Source organism: Leptopilina boulardi, unplaced genomic scaffold (genome assembly GCF_019393585.1).
Source record: "Leptopilina boulardi isolate dan_hultmark-lab unplaced genomic scaffold, ZJU_Lbou_2.1 LbouV2_150, whole genome shotgun sequence".
In the NCBI taxonomy this organism is placed as follows: domain Eukaryota; kingdom Metazoa; phylum Arthropoda; class Insecta; order Hymenoptera; family Figitidae; genus Leptopilina; species Leptopilina boulardi.
In genome coordinates this window covers 1136007-1160258 of record NW_026137697.1, presented here as the reverse complement: position 1 = coordinate 1160258, position 24252 = coordinate 1136007, and the positions used below count along the sequence as shown (strand labels likewise).

At 24.4% G+C, this 24252-nt stretch overlaps 1 protein-coding gene across 1 annotated transcript in view; it reads right to left on the bottom strand.

Annotated features, from left to right (window-relative positions):
- Window positions 1-23915, bottom strand: part of LOC127276636 (uncharacterized) — a 42999-nt gene extending 19084 nt beyond the window's left edge. The window contains exon 1 of the mRNA XM_051297216.1: window positions 23475-23915. The gene's annotated coding sequence lies outside the window, so the exon portion shown is untranslated. The remainder of the gene's footprint in view (window positions 1-23474) is intronic.
- Window positions 23916-24252: the final 337 nt, after the last annotated feature.

Below are 24252 nucleotides of genomic sequence, written 5' to 3'. Positions count from 1 at the left end.
CCGGTATTCACTTCCGCTTTGCTTAATAATTCGCCGCGAAATTAGTTGCGACGCAAATGTTATCTTATGCAAGCTTCAAACGCATATTTAAATAATCGATTAGTATGTTAATAGGAATTTCGTAGGATATCAAAAACTTTTCAGCAAAATTCTCTTTCAATTTCGATAAAGCAGAGACATTGATTGGCGCTTTATATAAATATACATATTTCTTTTTTTTTTTGTTGTTGTATTATTTGAAACGCAAGAATTAGGTCTAAAAATGAGAATTTTCAATTTTATAGAATTTTTATATATATATTTTTTACAATTTTCTTTTAACTGAAATTTTATTATCAAAAATTTACTTTTAACCGAATTTTTATTTTTGTTCGGATTTTCATGTAACTGAATTTTTCACTTAGAATTTATTTTTAGTTGAAATTTTATTTGTTTGAATTTTTATTTATAACAGAATTTAATTAGTTAAAATTTACCTTTTAACCGAATTTTTATTTGTTCGGATTTTTCTTTAACAGAATTGTATCACCTAAAAATTTACTTTTAGCTGAATTTTTATTTAACAGAATTTAATTTTCTAAAATTTACTTTTAACCGAATTTTTATTTGTTCGGATTTTTATTTAACAGAATTTAATTTTCTAAAATTTACTTTTAACCAAATTTTTATTTGTTCGGATTTTTGATTAACAGAATTTTATCACCTAAAAATTTACTTTTAGCTGAATTTTTATTTAACAGAATTTAATTTTCTAAAATTTACTTTTAACCGAATTTTTATTTAACAGAATTTAATTTTCTAAAATTTACTTTTAACCGAATTTTTATTTGTTCGGATTTTTCTTTAACAGAATTTTATCACCTAAAATTTTACTTTTAGCTGAATTTTTATTTGTTCGAATTTTTATTTAACAGAATTTAATTTTCTAAAATTTACTTTTAACCGAATTTTTATTTTACAGAATTTTTTATTTGGTCGATTAAATATCTGGCAAAAATTGGCTACTAATTTTAAAATTATATAATCAATCAGAAATTATTAACGAAAGTAATAATTAAATTTTAAATATGCGTTCAATTTTTTTTTTGCCAATTATTTATTCGAATTTTCGAACAAAATAAAAGTTCGGTTTAAAAAATTTCTTTAAATTGTAAATTCGATCAAAAAAAAAAATTTATGCAATAAAATTCTAATCTAATGAAAATTTATTAACAAAAATTCTGTAAAATGAAAAAAATTCTTTATAATATAGAAAATCGGTTTAAGGAAAATTTAATAAAAATAATAATTAATAGTAAAAAATTTGGCTCAAAAATAATTTTCATTTCAATGTAATTTTTTGTTTTTTTTTTTTTGATGCGAAAATTATTTTTCAGCCAAATTTTCGTATAAAATAAAATTCTTTGAAATGAAAATTCTAATTAATGATTTTTGGAAGTTATTCGTGCTTCTTGAGACTTTAAGTACATCAAGGGCTATGGTATTGTAAACTTGAACATGTACGAGTGAAACTGGAGAACGTTTGTCTACTCGTTTGATAAGCGTGGTACTAATATCCTAGTTATACGAGACACTTGATTCTATATATATATATTTCGTGTATATGATATCTACACTTGTATCATACGTCGCACACCTGCAACTAGCAGTGTATAATATATATATATATATATACCTGTTCATATATTTAATGGGCTTATATTAGTTATATATCTAGATTGTTACATAAATGGTGTATAGTCACAACCTACATATGTCATTTCCTTTTGTCAATGGAAAATATAACCAGAAAAAAAATTATTATTGTGTTTATATGAATGAGTTATTTTTTTTTCCAAACAATGCTTTTATTTTACCTTTTGTAAATTCTCTTTGTTTCGAAAAAAAAAAATTTCCATTTTGAAAATTGTTGCAGAAAATATACAAACGGTCCTTAAAGTGCAAATTTTTATAACAATTTTTATCAAATAATGACCCTCAAAGGGTATATGGAAATTTATTAATTTATATAAAATATATGAAATACGAATTGAACGATAAATTATTAATTTAAATGTTTGTTTGTTTGTTTCAGTTTCAACTCTGCTTTATATGCAACGACAACAATTGGTGAGTAAAAAAATAAGAAAAAATATTTTTGTTTTTCAAATCTTAACTGAAATGCAAAAAAAAAAGTAGCTTTTTTACGCGTCAAAGTATACGCTCTGGCATATTTCTTTATTATTTTAGCTATCTCATTTTCTTATACATATACTATAATAGGGCGCGAGTTTTCTTGAGAATGCGATATTCATGATACTTGCGACACCCGAAATAACGAGAATTATCGATTTGCTGAAAGAGAGAGAGAGAGAATGCGCTGCTGATGCTGCTTCTCTCATCGCATATTTGATTCACCCTTCTTGCAATAATTATATACACGCCAGTTATGCAATTCTTTTTATTTTTTTCAGGAAATATATTTTTTCCATTATAAAATATTGCGGTTAACAGAGAATATAAAAAGCGGTAAATATTTATCGCATTGTTCCCGTTTTTTTTATATAAAAAAAAGTATCTAGTGCTTTTTTTTTATTTGAGGAAAATAAAATTTTCATGAAACCATAATGTCTTGTAACAAAAAACAGATCACACGCTGTGCGGGAAATTAGTGGAACGCGGAATTTGTGCCAACGTTGGTATATATATATGTATGTATATATATACACAGTGTGTATAATTTTGTGACCGGAATTAATTATTAGCATTTGTAACGTCTCTTTTATCACAGAGTTTAAATAAATGCTCTTCATTCGTAAATTTATATATATTTTTTTTTTTCTTTATAGATATAGGCGCAACTGATTTATAAATATACACTGAAAAAAAAATATTTATTTGATTCAAATACTCGACTATTATCAAATAAATAATTATTTGAGTCAATTAAATAATTATTTGTATCAAATAATTATTATTTGAGTCAATTAAATGGTATTTGTTCCAAAATGCAGAAATGATTGGTTCAAATACAATTTATTTAATTGAAATAAAAATTATTTGATACAAAATAAATATTTATTTAATAATAGTCAAGTAGGTCGTGTATTTGAATCAAATAAATTTTTTTTTTCAGTGTATGTGAACATTATAAGGTTTTGTCTTTATTTTCGAAAAAAAAATATATAAAATATAAAAGAATATAATTAAAAGTTGAAGATAGAGATTAATTATTTTTTTTATAATGCGCGTATAATGCTTTGGAAAATTATAAAAATAATTTCAATTTTTTTTTATAACTAATTATTAGTTAAATTTTACTAATTATTAGTCAAATTTTACTACACAGAAAATAAAAATAAGCAGCAACGCTTATTATTTTAATCCAATTTTGCTTATTTTAATACCAAAATGGATTAAAATATGCAAAATTGGATTAAAATAATAAGCGTTGCAGCTTATTTTAATGCCTTTTAATTTTCTGTGTAATTAGTCAAATTTTACTAATTTACTAAAAAAAAAAAAAAAAAAAAAAAGTGAATCATCAATTAAAATTTATTAAAATTTTTTTTTCACTAATTCCTATTTCAAGAGAAAGAAAATTTGTTAATCATCTCTCGTGTAATATATAAATTTTTTTATTTTTGTAATTAGTAAAAAAAAAATGATAACAAATTGTTAGTAAAAACTATAATTTTTAATTTGAAAATTAACTGAAAGAATAGTCAAATTTTGAGTAATTGAATAATTTATCAGAAATTTAAGTTATAACTTTGCCATAATTTAAAAAGTGAATTTATAATAATTAGTTATTTTTAACTAAAAGATTAGCATAAAAATATTACAATTTTTGATCAGTAAAATTTTTTTTAACAATAATTAATTATTTTTAACTAATTTAAATTTAGAGAGTTATTATTTTTAATTTATAATTATCGATATATTTATTTATTTTTATAAATTAACTTGAGAAAAAAAAATCCAGCGTCTAAAAAAATTGTAGCATGTAAAAATTTTGATAATTTTTATTTTCTATTTTTTTTTTGAATATTTAATAATAATCCTAATAATAATGATTTTTTGGAGGGAGGTGAAATGAAATAATAATAATAATAATAATGCAAAATAGAATACATTTAACCATATAGCCCCATGGGTCTTCTAAATATAATAAAGGCCAAGTTTATTACATTACAGTTTAATGTTAATGTTATGTTATTCATTTTACCGAGATTAAAACCTCATTTTAGAAAGCTGCGTAATAATTTTTTTAAAATAGAAAATTTAATTTTTATATTTTTCAAGATTTTTTTTTCTTTTTTGTAAAAATCAACATTGTTTTTTTTTTTTCTTGTTTTTCAAACAAAACGACAATAGGCTTAGTTATTTTAGAAAACAAAGAAACGTTGATAGTAACACATTTTTTCTATAAATACAGAGAAAAAAAAAAAAAACTACAAAGGATTTTCAGAATTAATCTCTATCTCGCACTTTTAACTTTATTCTTTGTACTTTATATTTGAGAGATACATATAAATATATATACATATAACGTTTATTTGACAAAGATGTTGAAAATTGTAACAATGTGTATATGTGCTGTATTTGCATATAAAAGTCATGGTGTGAAAACTTGAATTCAGATGCTTCAGGGGTAAAAGTAATTGTTCCCCTAACGATCTCACGATTTTTTTTTTCTTTGCTTTCTGTATATGCTCATTACACTCAGTTTAAAAAGTTGCTTTAAAACAAAAGAATAATATTTTGTGTACAGAAAAAAAAAAAAAATGGGGAGTTAAAATTTAAATCATGGGATTTAAAATTTTTCAAATTGAGATTAAAATAATTATAGTTAAATTTTCTTTATTGAAAAAAAATTTTGATTTAAATAATTTACTTGACTATTATCAAATAAATATTATAAGCAAATAAAATATATATATATATACTTGAGTTAAATAAACATTTTGTCTCTCAGTGCCTAATAATTTATTTGGGGTAAATAAAAATTTTATTTATCATAAATAAATTTTTCCTAGGCGTAAATAAAAATTTTATTTGGTCATAAACAAATATTTCTTTGGTTCAAATAAATTTTTTTTTTTAAATTGAAATAAAATATATTTGCAACAAATAAATGAGGCGAGGAGAAAAATTTATCTGAGTGTCAAAAATTTTTATTTAAAAAAAAAAAAATTCATATTCGTAAAAATTTGAAGGTTTGACAAGTTATTTTTTGTGAAAAAAATCTTATTATTCGATGACATTTTTCGGGGGAATTTTTTTTTTTTTTTCTTTCGTAGCTCGTTATATCGTGTAAGGAAAAATTGTAGAAATGGTCGAGACGTCGTGTCGCGCCGCGACGCCGCAAGGTGTAAAATGAGTACACATGTGTGACTCCTTGGCTCTTGGAAAATAAATCCTCTCTTCAGTCTCTCTTCTCTCTCTCTCTCTCTCTCTCTCTATCTCGTTGGCAAGGCGTTGAGATCAAAGCTCGTATTTACGCTGACGCTTGGCAAACTTATGCCCCGCGCGCGCGAATAGGGAAGATATTCGCCCGGAGAAATCTTCACTATATATATATATAACAAATATGACGTGTGTGACGTATGATGTATGTATGTTGGAAACGATGCAACGATGAAAGATACCGTCTGTGAGATGAGGACGAAGAAAGATGTTCCCTTTAACCGTGGATGATATACTTTCTAGCCCCTATATATATATATATACATACATACATACATACATCTTTTCTTATCAAATTTTTTTTACCCCGCGAAATTTTATACCTATATTCTCTTGACTTTCTATTCGGGACAAAAGTGAATTTTTCATTTTCTTCAATATTTATATTGAAGATTTATTATTTCTTCTTTTGTGCTATTGTTTCTTTTTCAAAATAAGGAAACTTTTTTTTTTTTTTTTACCTAATTTGAAATTTTATAAATGATATTCAAATGAATAAACAAAATTTAAGGTTTTTTTTAAAAAACTAAAAAGTTGTTTTTAAAAAACAAATAAAATTAATTTTATTAAATTTTGAAAAACTATTTAAAAAAAATTTATTTCATTCAAATAATCTACTTGACTATTATCAAATAAATATTTACTTGAAAGAAATAATTTTTATTTGAATTAAATATAAATTGTATTTGAACAAAAATAATTTCTGTATTTGAAAATACCATCTCAAATCAAAATTATTTGGTAAATAATTAATTAATAATTAATTATTTGGTTAATAATTAATTAATAATTAATTATTTGGTTAATAATTAATTAATAATTAATTATTTGATAATAGGCAAGTAAATTAATTGAATCAAATAAATTTTTATTCAGTGTAAAGTAAATTATTTTGCAACAAAAAATTTTGTTGTTAAATAATAATTATTTTACTTTTTTTTTACCTTTTTTTTGTTCAAAGTTGGTGAATGTTTATTATAATTATTATTCAACAACAAATTTTAACCGAAAATAATTTTTTCGAGATTTTTTTGGAATTTTGTACTTTTGAATTTGGATGAAATTAATTAATAATTAATTATTTGAAATATATTTTTAGTTCTGTAAAAAACTACTTTTTAGTTTTATGTTAATGGATTGAAACTCCAAAAGAGAAAAAATAGTGAAGATTTTGTAATTTTTTTTCTTTTTTTTTAGAAGATTAGTAATTAAAAATGGTGGATGAAATTAATTATTATGCTTGAGATAAAAGAAATAAAAGGAAATAAATATATATATATATATATATATATATCCGAGGAATTGAATTGCTCCAAATTCGCATCTGTTTGAGTCTTTAGATTTCCAGACGATTTTCATCGGATGAGTTCTCATTGATTTCGGTTCACTTCTAATAATGACCTACTTCGTATTGGAAAATTACTCCGAGTATTCAATTTTCCATTTACCTATACTTTTCAAACTATATTGTGCATATTTAAATTCGTCTTATTTCAATTGAAGTGAAATTGTAATTTCTTATATATTTATGTATAATTAACAATTTTTTCTCTTCAATGAAATTCGTTAATTATTCCCTAGTAAAGACAAAAAAAAAAAATAAATTTCTAAAATTTGCTAATTTTTTTTAAAAACTTATACTTATTCATTAAAATTTTTAATAATCAATTATATGAAACAAACTTAATAGAATTTCTTTCTCTCTGGGAATAAATTCCTATTTTTTCCCCCCTCTCCACATTTGTTTGTTTAAAGTAAACTGTTCGACAATAATAAAAAATTTAATTGAATCAAACAAAGTACGTTCAATTAAATTTTATTGTTTGAATCAAATACATTTACCTTTCTCACTGTTCAAACAATTCCCTATCAATAACATTGTTTTCATTAGCTTTTAACCGAAATACACGTCTATTGCTTTCACAATTTTTTTTTTTATTTTTATAAAATTAAAAAAGAATATTACCTTTGCGCGCTTAATTACAATTTTTAATATTGTGTTTTACTATCATTTAATTTGAGATTAATTTGAGGAAAAACTTTTCTAATATTAACCGAACTCTGCCAATTCTCTCTCTCTCTCTCTCTGTTTGTAGTAAAAAATAAAATTCTTTTCTCCATTAAACAATATTAATCGAAATTTTTTTATTTCGTAAACTATTTCGTTGAAACATTGAAAATGAAATTTCATTTTATTACAAAAAAAAATGAAAGTAAATTTTTTTCAGTAGTGTTAATTTTGCTGAGAATTAAAAAAATTTTTATTAAAACAGTTTTAAACAAAAAATTGAATTAGTAGTTAGTAATTTTAAGTCAGACAGCGCTTTTATTTTCGTTGTATATAATTTTTAGTAGTGAAAGTAAAAATTTAAAATGGCGGATCCAATATGTCGGACAATTTTTTTTTTAACTGTGTTTAGAATTTATAAATTTAAAAATGGATTTTTAAAATTACAATACAATATAATTATATTAATAATATATTATTAATATATTAATATATTATTAATTAATATAATACATTATAAAGTTATATTAATAATATATTATTAATTTATATAATATATTATAATATAATAATATAATTTAATATAATTGTACAATATAATTATATTGTATTGTAATTTTAAAAATCCATTTTTAAATTTATAAATTCTAACAAACAGTTAATAAATGGAAAAGTATTCAGTTTAAAAATAACTTAAAATAAAAAAATTCTAAAATGTTTCTTCGCAAATTTAAACAAGATATTAATCACATTAATTTAAAATCTCCAATTTATATTTTTCAGATTTGTGATCTTCAACTTTATTGCATTTGATATTTTGAATTTTGCAAATGTGATATCAGATTCGTAATCAGCGACCACCAAAACCCCCAGATGTCAAGTTTCATAAAAAATAATTACGTTTTAGAAACTTCGACCGCCATATTGGATCCGCCATTTTGAATTTTAAAACTCTGACATCATATTCGTAATCAGTAACCCCAAAAACCGCCAAGTAACAAGTTTCAAGTGAATTCCAATATATTAAAAAAATTTTGTCTGACATATTGGATCCACCATTTTTAATTTTGCAAATGTGATATCAGATTCGTAATCAGCGACCCCGAAAACCCCCGGATTCCAAGTTTCGTAAAAAATTATTAACTTTCAGAAATGTCAACCGCCATATTAGATCCGCCATTTTGAATTTTGAAAATCTGTCATCATATTCGTAATCAGCGACCCCGAAAACCCCCGCGTACCAAGTTTCATAAAAATTATTAATTTTTAAAAAATGCTCTCGTTACTTTTCATTTAAGGGTTGTTTTCACCCCTAAAATCGTTAAATGACCTGATCTTGCAAAACGGCAAAACATGGGTCTCTTTTTTTGGGCCCTATTTTCCGAAAATGTTTGGATTGTTCGTGTGTGAAAAAAAAAGTTGAATTTTGTTGGACGGTGTATTATTATTAATTAGTTTATTGAATTGAATTAGTAAAATTTAATTTAATTTGAAATATTAATTATTATTTTAGAAATTTTGTTTGTAACAGGAGAGAGAGAGAGAGAGAGAGAGAGAGAGAGAGAGAGAGAGAGAGAGAGAGAGAGAGTAAGATGTATGAGAATGTAATTTGTCACCCTGAAAATGAGGTCATTTAACCCACAAGGTATTAATACCTTTTGTTGGGTTGTGCGCGCAACAAGAGAGCGAATACAATGATACACGTGTTTGGATCTCCCAATTTTCGTTCGACCAGGAGTATATCCTACATCTCTCGAGTCTCGTTGTACCTATGTTGTAGGACGAATGTAGATTCCGATTATCGATTGGTGATGCTCTATTACCCTGTATAATTAGCCACGTGGATTGACGTATTTAATCATCGGCTAAACGACTTTAAATCGCTTGACTTTCAATCTCCTTTATATATATATATTTTATCCATTTTCTTCCTTTAAACTTCATTTAAAATAACTCACAGCATAATTTAAGGGATTTTATCTCATTTTCTTTTACAAAAAAAAAGGAATTTTTTAAATTTTTTCCTTTTAATAAAAAAAAACCATTAAATGATATAAATAATAATAATTTTAAGAAAAGTAATTTAAAATAACATTCTTTTGATACAAAAAAGATATTTTGATACACTCTCTAAATCTGAATTAGTAAAAATGTTTACTAATTTAAATTAGTGACTCACTTTTTGCTTCTGAATTAGTTAAATTTTACTAATTATTAGTAACTTTTACTAACAATTAGTAAAATTTAAGAGAGACTCATTTTTTGCTTTAGAATTAGTTAAATTTTACTAATTATTAGTAACTTTTACTAACAATTAGTAAAATTTAACTAATTCTAAAGCAAAAAGTGAGTCACTAATTTAAATTAGTAAAAAATTTTTTTTACTAATTCAGATTTAGAGAGTGGCAAAAATGTTTACTAATTTAAATTAGTGACTCACTTTTTGCTTCTGAATTAGTAAAATTTTACTAATTATTAGTAACTTTTACTAATAATTAGTAAAATTTAAGAGAGACTCACTTTTTGCTTTAGAATTAGTTAAATTTTACTAATTATTAGTAACTTTTACTAACAATTAGTAAAATTTAACTAATTCTAAAGCAAAAAGTGAGTCACTAATTTAAATTAGTAAACATTTTTACTAATTCAGATTTAGAGAGTAGTAAAAATGTTTACTAATTTAAATTAATGACTCACTTTTTGTTTTAGAATTAGTTAAATTTTACTAATTGTTAGTAAAAGTTATAATTAGTAAAATTTTACTAATTGAGAAGCAAAAACTAAGTCACTTATTCAAATTAGTAAACATTTTTACTAATTCAGATTTAGAGAGCAAATAAATATTTTTTTTTTGGAAACAAATAAACTTTTTTTTCCAATATATATATATATATATATATAGTAGCGCTTGTTACATTTATAGGGAAATTATTATTTTTCCTATATATAAAAGAAGTTTCTACAGAACGAGTGAAGGGAACAAAGAAAAAAAAATAGGGGGGGGGGGAGGAGGGAAATTTCAAAAGAAATCGTTATCAATAAATTCTTTCCAAAAAAAGAAACTTATTTCAATTTACAGAATAAAGAATATTATTTCCTCCCAGAGAAAAAGTTTATCTTTTTGCTAAATAATTTTTTAGTATCAAAAAAATATTTATTTTTGTATCAAAGAAATATTTCTTTATATCAAAAAAAAAAAAATATATTTTATTCGTATCAAAAAAATATTATTTTAGTCAATTTTTTTCCAAAATAAAATTTCTTTCAGATAAAAATTATTTGATTCAAGTAAATAATTTATTTGATAAAAAAAAACTAACTTCAATTTTTTTCTCTCTATTTTTCTATACTTTTGGCGAAAAATTCGTGATTTAGGATTTGGAGCGTGCGTAATGTGTCCATATAAATAAATCGAAATTTCAGTTGCACAATATCGATTCATGCGTAACTTGTGCCGCCTCGATAATATATTTATAGTAATTGCTGCAGTTGGATAGATTCGCGGTCATCGGGAACAGTTACACGGTTCTCATTGAAAGCACGCCTTGACGTCGAGCCATGGAGGCTGGTCATTGAATTCTGTCCTGGCTGCAATGTATTTCAGCATTCAGTCTGTTCGACCTCGTCCTCTTCACCATTCACACACATCTCCTTTTCACTATGTAGAAAGCCCACATTTCTCTCTCTATCTTTCTCTCTCTCTATATATATATATATATATCTATATACAGATGTCTCTCTATATTTGGGATTTACCAGCTCTGTTGGCATGCTATAGGTGACCGTACCCCCTTCCCTGAAAACTATTCGGGATTTATTGCTTCCAAGCTGAAAAAAATGTCGAGTCAACAAAAACTTTGCTGACACCGAATATCAGTAGTACGATAGCTGCTTCGTGTATAACAAGAAAATCTGATCAAACCGAATTGAAACGGTAAAACTGTTTCTTCCCGTCTCGATGCATGCGCGCGTGCTTTTTTGTAAATTGTTTGTTACAACGTGTCGAATAATTCAGGAAAATCGAACGCGATCATTGTATATCGTAAACTAGTCTTTGACAAATATATATATATATATATATATATATATATATATATATATTTGTTGTTGTCAATATATAATATCGAAAATAATCATAATAAAAGAGAGTGAAAAGTGTGCATGGAAAATTTAATTACAAAAAAAAAATTATCTTAGACTGAAAATTTTTTTTTTGGGTAGCGTAACCAGAATTCTTGTTAGATTGGTTAAATTAATCAAAATTCTAGTTAGTTTAACTCTAATGTAATGTTAAATGTACCAGAATTCTGGTTATTCCAATCAGAATTCTGGTCAGCTTAGCTAGAATATTATGTAAAAATGTACTACAATTATGATTATTATAACCAGAATTCTTGTTAGATTGGTTAAATTAACCAAAATTCTAGTTAGTTTAACTTTAATGTAATGTTAAATGTACCAGAATTCTGGTTCTTTCAACTAGAATTCTGATTAGATTAGCAAGAATTCTGGTTAATTTAACCTTTAATATACTAGAATTCTGGTTATTCCAATTAGAATCCTGGTCAGCTTAGCTAGAATATTATGTAAAAATGTACCATAATTATGATTATTATAACCAGAATTCTTGTTAGATTGGTTAAATTAATCAAAATTGTAGTTAGTTTAACTCTAATGTAATGTTAAATGTACCAGAATTCTGGTTCTTTCAACTAGAATTCTGATTAGTTTAGCAAGAATTCTGGTTAATTTAACCGCAATTCTAATTAGCTTAACCTTTAATATACCAGAATTCTGGTTATTCCAATTAGAATCCTGGTCAGCTTAGCTAGAATATTATGTAAAAATGTACCATAATTATGATTATAACCAGAATTCTTGTTAGATTGGTTAAATTAACTAAAATTCTAGTTAGTTTAACTCTAATATAATGTTAAATGTACCAGAATTTTGGTTCTTTCAACTAGAATTCAGATTAGATTGTCAAGAATTCTGGTTAATTTAACCGGAATTCTAGTTAGCTTAACCTTTAATATACCAGAATTCTGGTTATTTCAATTAGAATTCTGGTCAGCTTAGCTAGAATATTATGCAAAAATGTACCATAATTATGATTATAACCAGAATTCTTGTTAGATTGGTTAAATTAACCAAAATTCTAGTTAGTTTAACTCTAATGTAATGTTACATGTACCAGAATTCTGGTTCTTTCAACTAGAATTCTGATTAGATTAGCAAGAATTCTGGTTAATTTAACCGGAATTCTAGTTAGCTTAACCTTTAATATACCAGAATTCTGGTTATTGCAATTAGAATTCTAGTTAGCTTAGCTAGAATATTATGTAAAAATGTTTATGATTATTATAACCAGAATTCTGGTATATTTAGAATTATATTTTAAAATAAAGTGAATCAGAATTCTGGTTATTTATAGATGAATTCTAGATATTTCAACTAAAATTCTAGCTAAATTATTTAATTAATTCTAGTATATTTAACACTAAATTCTAGTTTAACTAACCAGAATTCTGATTATTCCAACTAGAATTCACCTTAACTATAATGTAATGTTAAGTATATCAGAATTCTACTTAATTTAACCAAAATTCTGATTAGCTTAACTTCAATGTAATGATAAATGTACTACAATTCTGGTTATTTTAAATAAAATTACAGTTAATTGAACCAGAATTCTGGTATATTCAACAGTACATTCTAGTTAAGCTAATCAGAATTATGGTAAAATTAACTAGAATTCTAGTATACTTAAAATTACATCATAGTTAAAGTAACCAGAATTCTAGTTGGAATAACCAGAATTCTGGTTAGTTTAACTGGAATTTAGTGATAAATAAGCCAGAATTAATTAATTTAGCTAAAATTATAGTTGAGTTAACCTGAATTCTAGTTGCGTTAACTAGAATTCTCCATAAAATAACCAGAATTTTGATTAACCTAACTTGAATCACAATGTTAAATATACCTTAACCAGAATTCTAGTTGCATTAACTAGAATTTTTGTTAAAATAACCTGAATTCTGGTTAACCTAATCAGAATCACAATGTTAAATATACCTTAACCAGAATTCTAATTGGAATAACTAGAATTCTGGTTATTCTAACTAGAATTTTTTTCATTGTATAAATAACCAAAATTCTGATTCACTTAATTAAAATGTAATTTTAAATAAACCAGAATTCTGGTTAAATTAATTAGAATTTTAGTTAGAATAATTAAAATTATGGTACATTTAATATAATATTCTAGTTAAGTTATAATATTCTAGTTCTAGTTGACCAAAATTCTAATTGGTATAACCGGAATTCTGGTATATTTAAAGGAACATTCTATTTAAGGTAACCAGAATTCTAGTTTGAATAACGAAAATTCTGGTTATTTAAAGATATATTCCAGTTAAGTTAACCAGAATTCCGGTTAAATTTCCTTATTATCTAATTTCTTCTGGTATATTTAACATTACATTCTAAATTAAATACCAAAATTCTGGTTGTTAAAATTCTGGTTAAATTGTCAACAATATATACGATTGTTATTTTTTTTTTTTAAGATACGTATAATTTTTTTTAAAGATTCTGAAACAAATGTTCTTTTTATAAAGTGAAGAAGAATAAAGAGAAGATAATATAGTAAACCATTATTTCAAATAAAGCGTGAAGGTAGTCCACTTGTGGTTGGATTTCTCTCAATTTTCTGATTCTTCTTGTGGACGTGTTTGCGACTACTATCTATATATATATATAGAGATAGTTCACCGTCCACAAGGGAGAGCTTCGGGTTTACATTATTGGACGCATGATACGATTTGGTAATACCCAGTAGCATTAGAAGAAAATGGAAAAGATCGCATATACACCAAAAAAGTATTTGATAAAGATTCCCTCGCAAAGTATATAACAATATAATGGTTATTGTCACCTTAAAGTGACATATATCACTTTGTAAAAATGTTACCTCGTACGATTTACAAAAATATATTTTAAAAAAATGATGATTTTTTTTATGTCTTAGATATGAAAGTTTATATCTTTGAAAATAAAATTTATTTTCTTATCGATTACTTTACAAGAACATTTATATCAAATTACTGAGTCAATTTAAAGGTATATTTATTTTAAATACAGAAATTATGAATACAATTTTTTTTTTTATACAAATAAAAAATAATAATTAATGTAATAAAATAATTATTATAAAATTTTTTTTAATTTTGGATAAAAATTATTTGATTCAAATAAAAATTAAAAATTTATTTAGTCCCAAATAAATATTTATTATCCAACGATTTTTATTTCAACGAAATAAACTATAAAAAAAAAAAATTCATTGATTTTATAATAAAAATAAAAAAAAAAAATATATAATATATCTCCGCGTGAAGCATCGACTCGTTTATATTAATATACTTGAATGAATAAATGAATTTAATTAATGGATATATATATTCGCTTTATAATTTTGATTTGAAAAGAACAAAAATATATGCATGTCAGTTATTCTAATTTTAAAACTCATCGGAAAACGTCAATTAAAATGAATTTTAATTATTTGAAAATTGGCTCATTATGGTTAAAACAATAATCGAATTTGGGGCGCATGAATATTCTATAAAACTCATTTGTCCAAATTTACGTGGTATTACAAAATTTACAATATTGAATTTTTTAGAGCTGTATTTTCATTTTTTTTCCGTAACAATTTTCTTTTTTTTTTCTGTTGAACTGAATTTTCATTATAAAACGAATTTAAAATATAATTATAACCGAATTTTGTATATGTTTCAAAATGTTTTTTTTTATAATTATTTGTATTATTATTATTACTATTATTATTATTATTATTATTATTATTATTATTATCATTGAAAATTATTATTACACTGAAACTTTTTTTATTGAAATAATCATTAATAATCATTAATATTGAACCAAATAATTTTTATTCGAATTAAATAGGAATAGTTTCGAATAGTTTTTGTATTTGAAACAAATGGCATTATTCGACTGAAATAATAATAATAATAATAATAATATTTGTTTGATAATTGTCAAGATTATTTGAATCAAATAAATTTTATTATTATTATTATTATTATTATTATCGTCATTATAATAATTATCATAATTGTTATAATTATTATTATTATCATTATATAATATAATGATAACAATAGAAGAGAGGTAAAAAAATCTAATTCTAAAAGTATAGGATTGAACGAGTCTTAAACGTCTTTTTTTACTTTTTTTTTTTTTTTTTTATATTGTCGTTGAAGGAAAAAGTAGGAGATCGAAGAGTATGCCATCAGGATCACATGCTTCACTAGATATAATAGCTTTATATATATATATATATATATATATATTTTTTTTTTTTGTCTTCGATCATCAATATATTTTTATATAGATATAACAATTTCTAATATGCGACATTCAATGAACGCATCATCTGACCGATACCTGACCTCTGGTTATATAATCAATCAATCGCAGGCGTTGATACTGACTGTTCGATAATAGCCACCCTTATCAGCTTTTATCAATCTCATCCTGTCTCGGGTTGAAATTCGATTTGCGCGCATACTACTGTACACTAAAATCCAGTTCGTTTTGTATTTTCATCGAATCTATAGGGTGAACTTTGTCTGATATCTCTACGACTTGCAAACTAGAAAACGAATAGGTCTCTCTCTCTCTCTTTCTCTCTCTCTCTCTCTCCCAACGGGAGATTAAAATACGTTACGAGCAGAAAATGGATTTCGAAACACACAGCTCCTCGATTGTGAATCATCTCAACTGTAAAGGATTAGATATTTATAATCCTACAAAGCATAAATAGTGAAATAAAGGAAAATTTATTTGCACTGCTCTTAATAACGTTATCAAATCAGGGAATTTTCTCTCTCTCTCTCTCTCTCTCTCTCTCTCTCTCTCTCTCTCTTTCACTCATCGCGAGGAAATACTGCTTTAAGCTAGCTAATTGATTTTCATATTTAAGTATATCATATATATTGTGCACGCTATCATGCAACAGTGAGTTCACTTTATTGATTAATAAAAGGAACATGGAAAAAGGTGGATTTATTTTAATATACAAATTTCTTGATTGTATAGTGTAAAAACGAGTGTCTTGGTTTAAAAAAGATTTGTGAGTGTTAATTTATAATTCTTGATGCTTTTTTTTTTATTTTGAGGTTATGTTTGACACTTTAGGGTATACAATTTAATAAGATTTTTGTCGCAATTTTCATACACGCAAAAAAAATCTTTACCTGGAACAGCGATAAGTTTCTCTGGAACAGCGATATATTTCTCTAGAATAGCGAAAACTTTCGCTATTTTACTAAAAAATATCGCTGATTTAGGTGAAAATTTTTTTGCGTGTACTTTGGATAGTTTACTTATGTGGTTTTATTTATTTATTTTTAATAATAAAATTAACATTGCCTGACCTAAAATTTACTTTTACTACTGATAGCAAGGTTAAATATATGTGTATATATATATATATAAAATCATTTTGTCGGACTAAAATTATTTTTTACTACTAACAATACTGGAAAAAAAATTGACTGACTTTAACTTGCGTTTTCTACTGATTTGGAAATTTTGTCTGACTAGAAATTTACTTTTACTACTTACTTTTAAATAAAAGAAAAAAATATATTGTCTGACTATTACTCTCGTTTTCCACTGATTTAGCAATGCGTCTGACCAGAAATTTACTTTTACTACTTATAATACTTTTTACAGAAAAAAAAATTGTCTGACTTTGACTCGCGTTTTTCACTGATATATCAGTTTTGTCCGACTAGAAATTTACTTTTACTACTGATATCACAGTTATACATAAATCCTTTTTTTTGTCAGTCTAAAATTATTTTTTTACTAATAATACTGAAAAATTGTAATTGTCTGACTTAAAATTATTTTTTCCACTGATTTTGCAATTTTGTCTGACGAGAAATTTACTTCTACTACTGATATAACGGTTGAATGTATAAATTTTGTCGTACTAAACTTATTTTTTACTACTTACAATAGTGGAAAAAAAATTGATTGACTTTAACTCGTGTTTTCTACTGATTTAGCAATGTTGTCTGACCAGAAATTTACTTGTACTACTGATATCACAGTTATATGTAAATTCTTTTTTTTTTTGGCTGACTAAAATTATTTTCCACTACTCATTGTATACTGTAGGAAAAAGAATTACAAATTTTCTGTCTTTAAATTACCTTTTCTACTAATTTAGGAATTTTTGTCTGACCACAAATATGTTTTACTACTTATTATTATGTTTCACAAGTATTTATATACAAAAGTTTTCATACGCTTGGAATTCACTTTTTTCTCTTATTAAAAAAAAAGAAAAATAGCATGAAAATTTCACAAAATTATTTTTCTGACCAAACGTACGTTTAGTTACTGAAATTTATATTTAAATCAAATAAATATTTATTCAAAGCAAATAAAATTTGTTTACACCCAAATAAATATTTCTTTAAACCAAATAGATATTTATTCAAAGCAAATAAACTATATTTAAACCAAATGAATATTTATTTAAGCCAAATGAATATTTATTTAAACCAAATGAATATTTATTTAAACCAAATAAATATTTATTCAAACTAATTATTATATTTTAAGATTTCGAAAAATATTTTTTAATGTTACAATTTAAAATATTCTATTTTACATAGTAAAATATAAATGAAATTATTATTCTATTCAACTATATATAAATATATATTATATATAAATTTACTTTCGAAAAGATGCTCGACCCTTTGACACAACCTCAAATCGATATGTCATAGTATCTCGATTTGCCATTTGATATGCACGTTATACACGCCCCAGATCCTGCATAAGGACTTTTTTTTTTCTTTTTTGAAATAGGATACAAAAAGAAATATGTAATATACCAAAAAAATTCCCAACTTTGAAGAGAAAAATTTTGTTTTAACATAAATATAAAACCAGAGTGGCTTTAAAATTAAAAAAAAAAAAAAAATTACAGTATTTTCATTTATATATAAAAATTATATTCTTTGTAACATGGAATTATAATTATTTTTCTTTTTCTTTTTCTAATTTTCATTAATTGAAACCTGACAAAACATTAATTCTAATTAGAAATTTAAAAAAAAATTTAATTATCATTACAAAGAAAAATAATTTTAAAAAAGAATTATATTATTATTATTATTATTCTTATTATTATTATTATTAACTATTTATTCAGTAATTAAAAATTCCCTTTTGCACACTACATCCAGAGAAATTTTATATTTGTATCATAGACTAATAAATATTTATTTGATTTAAATAAATTTTTCTTTGAGTTAAATAAAAAATTTTATTTACTCCAAATAAATAAATTGAAATAAATATTTATTTTAGTAATTTAATTTGCGGGACTTTTTAATAAATTCATAAATGGTTATCTATATATTCTATATATATACGATGGTAATGATAAAAATGATATTATGGTTTTTAATTTGAGAAAAAAGTGAATTATCAAGTATGGAAATCTGCCAAGAAGTTAAATGTACAGTTAGGATGGGTTCCCGTAGACCGGAATAACCATAAACTAGTCAGAATATATATATATATATATATTCGTCTTGACCGGAACACTGAAGATTAGTGTTCCGGTCTCTCCGGTCCATATTAAGAGAATAGGGAGTTGGGGTTTATGCTAACAGACATTTAGATGAAAATGTATATTACTTGTGTAAATTTATCTCTTTTTAATATTAAACTTCAGTATTTAATAAATGTTAATTTTTTTTTTATGAGTTTTCATATATTAATAATTTTTTGTTACAAGAAATAAAAATGAAAAATTAATTTTTATATTGAAAAATTAATTTTCATATTGTAAAAAAAATTATTTAATTGAAAAACTAATTAAATAATATTGAATTATTAATTTATAAAAAAAATTTTCTATTTATAGTTTGTTTTGATTTGCAAAATTTAATTTTTCCTGACTAAATTATTGAATGTAAAAAAAAATAGCAAAATTAGAACTATTTTGTCTGACCAAAACTTGTTTTTACTACTGACATTGCAGTTATATTAAAAACTTTTTTTTTCTCTATCTATACATTTGACCAAAAAAAAAAAAAGAAATATTTGATGAAACCTCATATTTGAAATTTTTATTTTCAACTGGGTGATAAAGTTGAGGTTATGTTATAGCCATTTCAATGCTGAATTAACACTGTTCTTTTTTGTACAAAAATGGTTTTTACCGCTGCTATCTCAGTTAAATGCATTAAAAACATTTTTTTCTGACTAAAAGTACTTTTTACTACTAATTATAAATTATTGGTTATTATAAAATGAAAAAAAAAGGTTTTACCAATTTCACACTCAGAGAAATTTTTTTACATTTATTTAAAGCGAATAAAATTTATTTAAAACAAATAAATATCAAGTAAAAATTAATTTTTGTTTCAAGTAAATTTATTTATTTGGTTCAATTAAATAATATTTTGATAATAATCAAGTATAATCAATTATATATTTGAATCAAATAAATTTTTTTTTTTCCCCACTAAAGTAGATTATACAAATCTCTATTGTAATTGATGAACGACATTATTAATTTGCATCCATATAACGTTGAAGAATTTTGCGTTAATAACCTATTCAATTATGTTTCATCATTATTCTGAGAGCAACGAGAGTTCTGTATATCATCCGCTTATCGCTTCTTGTTATTAATGTATATAGTCAAGCGTGAAAACAGAAAAAAAAATGCTCATTAGACTTGCTAAAAGTTTCCTTTAATTTAAAATATAGAGAATCCGACGAAATTTGTTTTCTTTTTTTTTTCATCAAACTTGAAATAAATTAATCGAACTTTTGTTTTTTATCTTGAAAAAAAAACCTGCACAACTTTTCTACAACTTTTTTATATTAAAAAAAAAAAAAAAATTTGCTTTCATCCTGTATTCTTCTCTCATATTTCCATTTTCATTATACATTTGAAATTCTATATTAAAGTCTAAAATTCATAAAAAAAAAAAAATTGAATACTAAATAGACAAGTTATGGAACTTCTGTTTCACGCACTGGGTATTGGATTTTAAGCTTATTAGAGAAAAAAAAATCAGTCTCTTGGTGAATGAAATCTGTTTTGGTATTGTTGGCAATTTTTGATGAAAGAAATGGAATATATAGGAGGGGAGAAAAAAAAAATCCTCCCAGATATGTAGTTTTCTCTATCAGAAATTCTACTCGTTCGCAACGTTTCCTTATAGAGTTCTTTTAGCATAAAATTGCACTTTCTACTTCCCTCTTAGTGTTTGTGTCAATATTGTCTTAAGATGACGATGTAGAAAACGAAGAAGGAAAAAGAGAAAAAAAAAAACTTATTCATATTTCCAAAGTGCTGTTTTTCCATCGGATCTTCAATGTAAATTCGTTTTCAGCACAAATTTATTGCCACAATCTTTCCAACTTACAACGCGTCATACATTTTTCAATATATTTTACAAAAGTTATAGAAATTGAATTTATATTGATTATACTTTTGATTCAGGTGAAAATTTTTAATATACACACTGAAAAAAAAGAAATTTATTTTATTTAACTATTCAATTACTTGACATCAAAAAAATATTTATTTGAAACAAATAAATATTTGCTTGTACTAAATAAATATTTACTTGAACGAAATATTTTTTTTATTTAAACCAATAATTTCTGTATTTTGAAAAAAGTACCACTCAAATAATAATTGATACAAATAAATAATTATTAATATTATTATTATTGATATATTATTAATAAACTGAATAAATTTATTTGTATCAAAGAAATATTTATTTATTTTAAATAATTATTAGATATTTTTTTTAAATATAGAAATTATTGGTTTAATTAAATATTTATTTGATAATAACGTAACCGATTATTATTTGAATAAAATAATTTTTTTTTTTTTCAGTGTAATATTACTTTTTTTGGACTTTCTTAATTTAAGTATTGTTTCTGAAATCATTGTGTTTGTATAACAAAACTACATTTTAATAGATTATCCCCAAGTCTTTTGAATATTTACATTTTAAATATTCAAATTCTAATTTCTTTAACACGATCTCATTGTTTATTGAGAGTAATCTCTACGTTGCGCTATATATTCTATATATATAAGGGTTTGAACATGTCTGAAGCGTGAATGTCAGGAAACATTTTCATCAACCGAAAAGTCAAGGAGAAATTGAATAAATTGTTAAAATTGAATTAGAGAATGTTAAAATTTGCATTTTCTTGAAAATTTAAATTAGTAAACATTTTAACTATTTTTTTTTTTGTTCCTCAAATCCTGCAATTTGGCAGGAAGAGTAAAAAAATGAATTAGTACGAATTTTTGAAAAATTAAACACAAAAAATTATTTTTGAAAAATAATTCTTGCATGAATTTAGAAAAAAAAAAAAAAAATTAACTTGAAAATTCAAATAGACGTTTTTAGAGTACACACCTTCAATATACGTATGAATTTGAAATTTAATTTAGTCTCAGAATTGATAGACGTTTTATATGCGGTGCTTGAAAAATTCAATTCTATTTTTGAAATTTCAAATTTCTCACCATATAACGGATTTCAAATATATAAAAAAAAATGTAATTTTTTAATTATTATTGCAAATTTCCATTACGAATTATTTTTTTGTGACAATTTTTTTTTCCTATTAATTAAAATCCAAGTGAAGGAAAATAAAATAAGTAAATTGAATTCTTTTTTAATAGAATAGTCGATATTTTTTATAAAATTATTTTTTTACAATTGAAGTTAACTTCAAACGAAAAAAATTATTATTAAATTTGAAAACTAACTAATTGAATTAAATAAACTATATATTTGAACCAATAATTTCTGTATTTGAAAGAAATATTATTTAATTGATTGAAATAATAACTTTTGGATATAAATAAATATTTATTTGGTGTAAGTAAATATTTATTTGGATATAAATAAATATTTATTTGGTATAAGTAAATATTTATTTGATAATAGTCAAGTAACAAATTATTTCAATTAAATAAATTTTATTTGGAACAATTAATTTCTCTATTTTAAACAAATACCATTTAATTGATTCAAATAATAATTTTTTAATACAAATAAATATTTATTTTGTATAAATAAACATTTATTTGATAATAAACGATTATTTTAAACAGATAATTTTTATTTTTAATATTTTTATTTGAACCAATAATTTCTATATTTGAAACAAATATCATTTATTTGACTCTAAATTATTATTTGAATACAAATAAATATTTCTTGGATTCAAATAATAATTATTTGATAGAAGTAAATATTTATTTGGTACAAATAAAAGTTATTTGACATAAACAAATATTTCTTTGGTAGAAATAAATATTTCTTTGACACAAATAAATATTTCTTTTGTATAAATAAATATTTATTTGATAATAGTCAAGTAACCGATTATTTGAATCAAATAATTTTTTTTTTGTATTTTCTGTTGGGTTTCCTCCTAATGTTTTAAAAAAATAATTTTTTCAACGAAAAAAAAACAATTTTTTTTTTGTTCCGAGACTACAAAAAGCTCGTCGAGACAACGTATTTATATATATATATATATATATATGTATACGGCAAACCCTCTCTTATTCAGTTGACGAATCATTTCCTCCTCTAATTGTCTCGAAATGAATTCTTTCCTTCGTCGTTGAAACCCATACAGCAGAACACTCCCCAGAATATGTTTTCGAGTTTCGTTAGTCCTATCTTCTCTCTCTCTCTCTCTCTTTCTCTCTGCAACTCTTTCGCTCTATATCCTCCATCTCTTCCGCTCGCGCGCTCCTATATGCTCCTTTCACTTCAACCCCCCCCCCGTTTGCTCCCCCCCTACCCTCTGATCGTACAAATGGACAATTTTTCCAGATTATCCTCCCACTTTTTCGTGAGGGGAATAAAAAAAAATATATACATGAATTACTTACATGTCCAATGATCAGCAATGTTTTAAGAACTCTGTGTTAGGACAGGCGGCACTGGCTCGCAGTAGTTTATTATTATTTTATTTATTTATTTTTTTTTTTGAAGGGTAAGAACACCTCGGCCTTGGCACACGCGGAAGGGGGATGAGGATTTTGTTTCACTGATATCCCACCACTGGCACCAAAGCTACCACGAGTCTCATTATCCTGTTTCGCACGCAATACACGAACAACAAATCATTTTGTATTGTGGTTTAAATTATTTTTTTTTGTGGTTCGGAGGGGATGGGGAGGGGGCGATCACAATTTTTTTTACAAAAAAATAGAAAATTATTTTTTGACAAATTTGAAAATAAAAACGTTTGTTGTTGTCATATAAGGGAAACTCACGAAACGAAGGAAGGAACGACTCTGCAAGCTTGTCCGGGGACTGAGGGGTAGTTTGGAATATCGGAATGGCATGAGGAGGGGTAAAATGGAAGTGGGGTAAAAGGGTGGGGGAATGGTGGGGAGCTAGCAAGGCTTGTCTGCTATTGCTTGCGCAGCAGCCGTCGCGACCCGGCCAAACCCAGACCCTTCCCTTCTCTTGAAATTTTCCCGGCGTGTACGTTGGGCTCGCACTCGAGCTCCAGCGACCCCAGCGAATCCATCCCCGACGCCACGAACCCACCCCCCCCCCAGACTCAATGTTCTCATCCACCATCACCCGCATATACGATGGATACATACGTACTATCCCCCCCACTACTCTCTCTCTCTCTCTCTCTCTCTCTTTTTCTAC